The sequence below is a fragment of the Orycteropus afer genome, unplaced genomic scaffold (genome assembly GCF_000298275.1).
Source record: "Orycteropus afer afer isolate SDZICR_OR568_19922 unplaced genomic scaffold, OryAfe1.0 scaffold00033, whole genome shotgun sequence".
Taxonomy (NCBI): Eukaryota; Metazoa; Chordata; class Mammalia; order Tubulidentata; family Orycteropodidae; genus Orycteropus; species Orycteropus afer.
The window spans coordinates 16,837,217-16,844,573 of record NW_006921620.1 but is presented as its reverse complement, the minus strand read 5'-3'; positions in this window follow the sequence as shown (position 1 = coordinate 16,844,573).

The following is a 7,357-nucleotide window of genomic DNA, read 5'->3' as shown; positions in this document are numbered from 1 at the left end:
AGCCACTCCTCGGAAGGAAGATGGGGCAATCTACTTCCATAGTGATACTGCCTTGGAAACCCAAGGAGGGGTCGCTATGAGTCAGGTCCAACTCGACGGCACATAACAACAACAACAGCTTCCATAGATATTGATTATTAATCTAAGTAAAATGAAATTCTTGGCAACTTCAGTATTTTATCTTGATATTGCTTTTAGATCCAGTTGTGAGGATTGTGTTTTCTTTATGTGGAGGGATAATCCATACTCAAGGCTGCAGTCTTTTATTTTGATCTGTAAGTATTTCAAGTCCTCTTCATTTTCAGCAAGGAAGGGCGTGTCATCTCCATATTGCAGATTATTAATTAGTCTTCCTTCAATCTTCACACCATGTTTATCATATAGTCCAGCTTTTCTGATTATTTGGTCAGCATACAGATTGAGCATAGTAAGCAATATATTGATGCTTTAATGATAATTATTATGGTGATGATCACATGCCTCTTAAAATATGTAAAAAAAAAGAGGTTGCAGAGTCATTTTGGGGGGAGACAGAAGAAGAACTGAAGACAGTCAAATCATGGTGTTGGCTAAGAATATTCAATATACCATGGACTGCCAGAAGAACAAACAAACAAATAAAAAATATAGCCAGAATGCTCCTCACATATGAGGCTGAGACTTAGCTCACTTAGTGTGGTCATGTCATCAGGAAAGACCAATCACTGTAATAGGACACTATGTTTGTTAGAGTCAGTGAAAATGAGGGAACCCTAAATGAGATGGATTGACACAGTTGCCACAGCAATGGATTCAAACATACTAACAGTCATGAAGATGGCACAGGACTAGGCAACATTTGTAAGGTCATCATGAATCAGAGCTTACTCCACAGCAACTTAAACACTGAGGCGTTCAAATCATCTGAGGACCTGAGGTTATTTTACAAACTTAACAGAGCCTTGGGTTAAGAATAAGCACCATTATGGGCATTGTCACTAATGAAAGTGTACTGGATTTCTCAAGTACTTTGGGACAAATAAAAAGTTGAGGATCTCTACCATTCTGATAACATAGAAATAGTAGTGGAGAGAAACTGGAAGAAATGAGATGAGCTAGAAGGTTATTACATTTGGCCAGTAATTTAAATCAATAGTCCGGACCTAAGTAAAAAAAAAAAAAAAAAAACTACTACCAGGGAAGTCTGAGTTAGAAATATTGGGATTAAATCAGATCCTCATTGGACTCCATCTAAAAGTAACTATGAACCCTTAGGGACGCCTGACACAAGTCTTTTGATGCTGGTTGACGTTCTATTCCCATTGGGGAAGGCCAACAGACCTTCTAACAACAGAAAGCACTGCCAGTGGACTGTGCCTCATAATGGATACTTCCTTCAGCTTTATTTACGTACTGTAAACCAGTAAACATGCCACTTCAAAGGCTATAGATCACATACAGAGGCAATGTTTGGGAAGACATTTCTCTGGAAGAACCATATGTGAAGTATAATTCTCCCCTCAAGCATTGTGCTTCTTCCTCTCACCCACAGAGACTTCCTCAAAGATGCCCTTGTCCTAATCCCTGGAACCTGTGACTACATTAATGGAAAACACACTTTATATATGTGTTTAGGTTATAAACCTTGAGATGGGGGAGATTATCCACGAAGATTATCCTGGATAACCCAGGTGGGTCCAATCTAATCACATGAGTCTTTAAAAGTAGAGAATTTTTCCAGCAATAATTAGCAAGAGAGATAGCAAAGACTGAACCCCAGTGCTGGTTTTTTAAATGAAGGAAGGCAGCCATGAGTCAAGCAATACAGTGGCCTGTAGAAGCTAAGAATGGCTCTCAGTTTATAGTCAAGAAGTAAAAAAGGGCCCTTGATCCTACAACCACATGAAACTGAATTTTGCTAACACCTGAATGAACAAGGAAAAGGAATTTCCCCTAGAGTCAACAAAAAGGAATACAGTCCTGCTGAAATCTTGATTTTAGCCTGATGAGACTCATACTGGATTTCTGCCTTGGCACAGTAAGATAACAAATTTATGTTGTTTTAAGCCACTAAATTTGTGATAATTTTTTTTGAAAAATTAATATATCATGTTACTAACATTTGGAATACAAATGATTTCCAATTGACTATGGAAAAAAAAAAAGAAAACAAAAATCCTCTCAAGTGTACAATAAGCAACACCATGATAAACAGAAAAATTTGAAGTTGTCAGAGATTTCGTTTTACTTGGATCCACAATCAATGCTCATGGAAGCAGCAGTCAAGAAATCAAATACATATTGTATTGGGCAAGCTCCAAAAGACCTCTTTAAAGCATTAAAAAGCAATGATGTCACTTTGAGACCTAAATTGTGCCTGACCCAAGGCATGGTATTTCCAATTGCTTCATATGCATGCAAAAGTTGGACAATGTTTGGTTTTGTTATACAGAGGGTCACTATGACTCAGTGGTACCTAACAACGACAAATGGGAAACACATAAAAATGCAATTTCACAGACTTGCTGGTTTAATAGAGACAGGTAGAACTCCAAGACTATACTTCCTAGTCATCCTTCAAGCCTGGAACTGAGCTCACCTTCTTGGTTCAACTTCATCCAAAAAATAGACAGGCCTATAAGGTAAACAATAACACCAGAGAGGGCCACACTCCTTAGAAAAACCAATCATAGGAGATCAAAAGCGCAGCATTTGCCCAGAGATAAAGCTCAGAAGGTAGGAAGAGATAGGAAAGAAGGACAAACTTGGAAATGGGAAACACAGAGAGAAAGTGGAAAGAGTGTTGCTACATTGTGGGGATTGCCATCAACATCACCAATCAAAATGTGTATGAATTGTTGAATGGAAAACCAATTTGTTTTGTAAGCTTTCACCTAAATCACAATAAAAAGTTATTTTAAAAAAATGTAATTTCACTCTAGTTGTTTTAAATTAAATATTAATCTTTTATAGCTGTTAAGTCTGACTCTAATTCCTCTTAATTAGCTTATGGGACTATGCAGAGCTTCCAACTGTCATGAAATAGGTTCCTCTTGTTTCATGGAAGACATTCATATAGTGCAGGCATGTACTCTTCCCCTCACTGGCAAACTTTAATTAACTAAACAAGTACACAAATGTTAGAGAAACTGGATGTAACTAAAAAGATTGGTTAGGACATGGATCATTATGATATTAAATAGCTACAACATGCATAAATTTGGACAAAAACACTGATAAGTTGATGATTTTATGCTCAAAAATGGTGATATAATTAGGAATATCAAATGTAGAAAGGGGAACTCAACAAAGTGGAGGGAAATCAAGGTATTTTATTCATATGGAGAAATGGCTTTTAAAAGTCATGCTTGGGTACTTCATAGCATTGTAACTTTTTTACTTCAAATGTTTCCAGTTCCTATTTATTGTCCTCACTAGTATTTCACATACCTACAGACTACATTTATACAATAAACTATATAATCCTATCCACATTTGGCTGATAAAGCATAACAAATATGATTATAACTAAAAGGACTGTCATTCCAAGATTGAGATTTTAAATTGTTTTCTTCACTAGAGGATTTTCTTACAATAATGTTTATTGCAAAAAGATTTGAATCATAATATTCTTTCAGTCTCATAATACCCAGCAGCATTAATTATCTGATTATTCTTCCCTTGTTTGAAACAGTTGATATTTCCTATAGAATTCTGTCCATTTTTTATAAATATTCTACCATGGATTAGATTTTTGCTTAAACCTATTATCTGATCATAGTTTCCATTATGATTTGTCTATGCATGACCCCACAGGACTGCTATATCTGATTTTTTTTTTTTTTTACTTTATCTTAGATGAAGATGAATAGTGCAGAAGCTTGAATGAATAGTGTAAGTGGATAAGGTCATCTTCCCTGCCTCCAGGCTGTTTTCCTAAAGGAAAGTCCCTGGGTGGTGTGGACAGTTAAGCGCTTGGCTACTCACAAAAAGATTGGGGCTTTCAACCCACTCAGAGGTGCCTCAGAAGAAAAGTTGGGGATCTACTTCTGAAAGGTCATAGCCTTAGAAACTTCATGGAGCACAGTTCTATTGTGCACACATGGGATTGCCATGAGCTGGGATCAACGAGATGGCAACTTGTTTGTTTTTTGTTTTTGTTTGGTTTTGGTTTTTTTAGTGCCTTCTTGCCCTCTAACTTTCCTCCTCCATCCAAACAGGAAAGAATTTGATATCATCAATTATAGCTGAAACTGATTTGGATATTTGTATTTTTAAGCTCCTTATCTCTAATTGTGGAATGAAAGAATTTATGTATAGTTAAAGTGATATTTTTTTCTTTTAGGCAAAACAGAGTTGATGGGAGGAAAATTCTAATTTAAATGCTAACCCTGGTTTTCAAACTATTTTAGTTATTTAGAGTGTTGTGTATGTCAAGGAGGGGGTTGCAGTGAGAGAAGTTTGCATGGAGAAAAATGATCATAAAGAATACATAAGGATTCCTCTCAATTCCATTTCCTCCTTTCTCTTAAGCCTAATTCTTTGTTCAAGAGCCTCAAATTTTGGTGTTCTGGAGCTCATTCATCTTTATTCTCTCCCCTCATTGTATTTTTTCATGAAATTATTCAATAGAATAGTGATTAAGAGCATGTTTAGAGCAGGATTTGAATCATGGCTCCTCTACTAATAAGCTGTGGAGAAGTAAGTTAAAACCTGGTGTAAGTTACTTAACCTTACTATGTTATTAGGTACCGTCAAGTTGTCTCCAACTCACAGTGACCCTATTGCAAAGGGACAAGATGGTGACATCTTCTGTCCTCCTCTAACTGCACAAGAGGAAGACAGAATCACGACCAGCAGCCTCAGCCCTGTTCTTATGAGGCCAGATATGCCATTGCCCTCCAGCCCTCTTATCAATCTTGACACCAATAGTCCCTCTCACGGCACCCACCACTTCTCTGCCAGGTTCATTAATTTGCTACAGTGGCCACACAGAACTCACAGATTATAGGGTTTATTAGGGAAGCAACAGGCTACAATTCAAGTTCAGGAACCCACTCAGTCTCTCTTAGCTGGCCATCTCTCTTAGCCGACCATCTCTCTCAGCCAGCTATCTCTCTCAGCTGGCAGTCTCCCTAAGTCTCTCTCAGTAGCACATCTTTCTCTATCAGCAGTGCATCTTTCTTGCTTCTGTCTCTATCAGCCACATGTCTCTTTCAGCTGGCAGTCTAGGAGGGCTCCTTTTGAGCCTGGCAGAGTGACCAAAACCAACCAATCCCAACATCAGAGTTCTACACACCTGAGAGAGAGCAAACTTCCCAGAAGATTGCTTCATGCTGCTTTGACAGAAATATCCCAGGTGGATAATTTTAACAACCAGGTACTCAGTTGCTCACAGCAAAGTGGGAGTTACAAAGACTGTGGCTAGAAAAACCGTACCACATTATTACACCACACCTATGTACAACAGAATGAAATACTGTCTGGTCGTGCACCAGCCTCACAATACTTGCTATACCTCTGTCCATTGTTGCAGCCACTGTGTCAATCCTTCTCCTTGAGGGTCTTCCCCTTTTTCGCTGACCCTCCACTTTACTAAGTGTGATATCCTTCTGCAGGGAATGGTCCCTTCTGACATGACCAAAGTAGATGAGAAAAAGTCTGGCCATTCTCACTTCCAAGGAGCATTCCTTGCTGTAGTTTGGTTTAAACCAAACCAGCTGCTGTTGAGTAAATTCTGACTCATGGTAACCCCACATGCTTTGGTGTACTCAAATGTAAGATGAAGGAAATCAGAATACACAACATATATCTCTTAAGACAGTGACTGGCACTTAGCAAGCAGTCTAAAATGTTAGCCAACTTTAGTATCATTCAAGGCTCAGCTAAATTAAATTAATATTTTTCTTCCCCCAGGTTCCCAAAGTAATTTTAATAACTCTATTAGAGCACTTACCAGAATATACTTAATATTTCTATTCATTTTTATCTTAGTGAGTTCCCTAGAAAATAGAACCTAAAGCATAAATTAAGTAGCTCTGTGTGGGAGCTGTAGTTACAGAATCAGTGAGAATGAGGAAAACAAAGCAAGGATGGGAAGGATGGGAAGCAATTCAAGATTACCCGGCTACCCACTGCTTCATAATATATCATGGAGGAACAGAGACCATCACAAGGTTCATCTACTCAACCTCCCTGGGAAACTGACTAGGCGTGATTGTGGAAGAGGGAGAATTTATCTGTTTGGCTCCTCCTCGTCTCCTGGTTACTATTGGTTCAAGCTATTCCATAGGAAATTAATTCTCCTGCATCTCCAAGCCTAATATCTGGTTGATTAAGAAGCCAAATGTCATGCCCTATTGTGAGGTGCTTCATTTGTGCCCATAAGTGGCAGAAGTCAGAGATTCTTGGAATGTGGGTAGTCACCTGGCTGCACAGTGGCAACCAAGCTAGAGGGCTGACATCCTTGAACAAGTTGCTGGTTGGTGCTAGGCAACAGAATCATATGAGGCGTAGAGCAGGTGTGCCACAGAAGCTCCTGAGGAATTGCTGATGGTCTGGAAGGCAGGGCAGGTAAGGCCAATGGGATCTAAGAAAGTTTATCAGCTCTATCAGATATGGCATCTTGTTTTTTACATGTATTATAAATTCTTTTAGGGCAGGACTATGTCTTTTCCTCTTTACATCACTGCACATTATGTTTTAGCTGAATCTGAACTCAAGATATGCTAGGATTTCAAAAATAACTAGCAAAGAAGGGCAAGATTCAGGGATTAAGCAACAAAGGGCTTTTTGGATTGAATTGAGTTCCCTAAAAATATGTTTTGTAATCCTAATCCCTGTGCCCATGGATGTAATACCATCTGGGAACAGGGTTTTTGTTATTTAATGAGGCTCTATCAGTGTACATTGTGTCTGTTATGGCTTGAGTTGTGTCCTTCCAAAATATGAATTAACTTGGCTAGGTCATGATTCTCAGTATTAAGTAATTATATCTATTTTGTGATCTGATATTGTTCTGGTTACCTAGTGCTACTCTGACAAAAATATACGACAAATGGGATGGCCTCAACAAACAGAAGTTTATTCTTACAATTTGGAGGCTTTAAGTCCAAGTTCAAAGTACCAGGCTCTAGGGGCTGAGTGAAAGCCCCTCAACCTTGGGGTCCAGCTCTGCCTCCTGCTCCCAGCCCCCTGGAGCCAGAGGCATTTCTTCACTCAGACAGCTGCTGGCTACTGAGGCTGACAAGCCCAAGGTTGACAAGTAAAAAGGCACAGTCCCAATGTTACCAAACCACATGGAAAGCCATTAATTTAAGTCCATTATAAGTCCCAGGTGCGGCAGCATGGCAGGCTGCTGAGCAACGACACGGCTGCA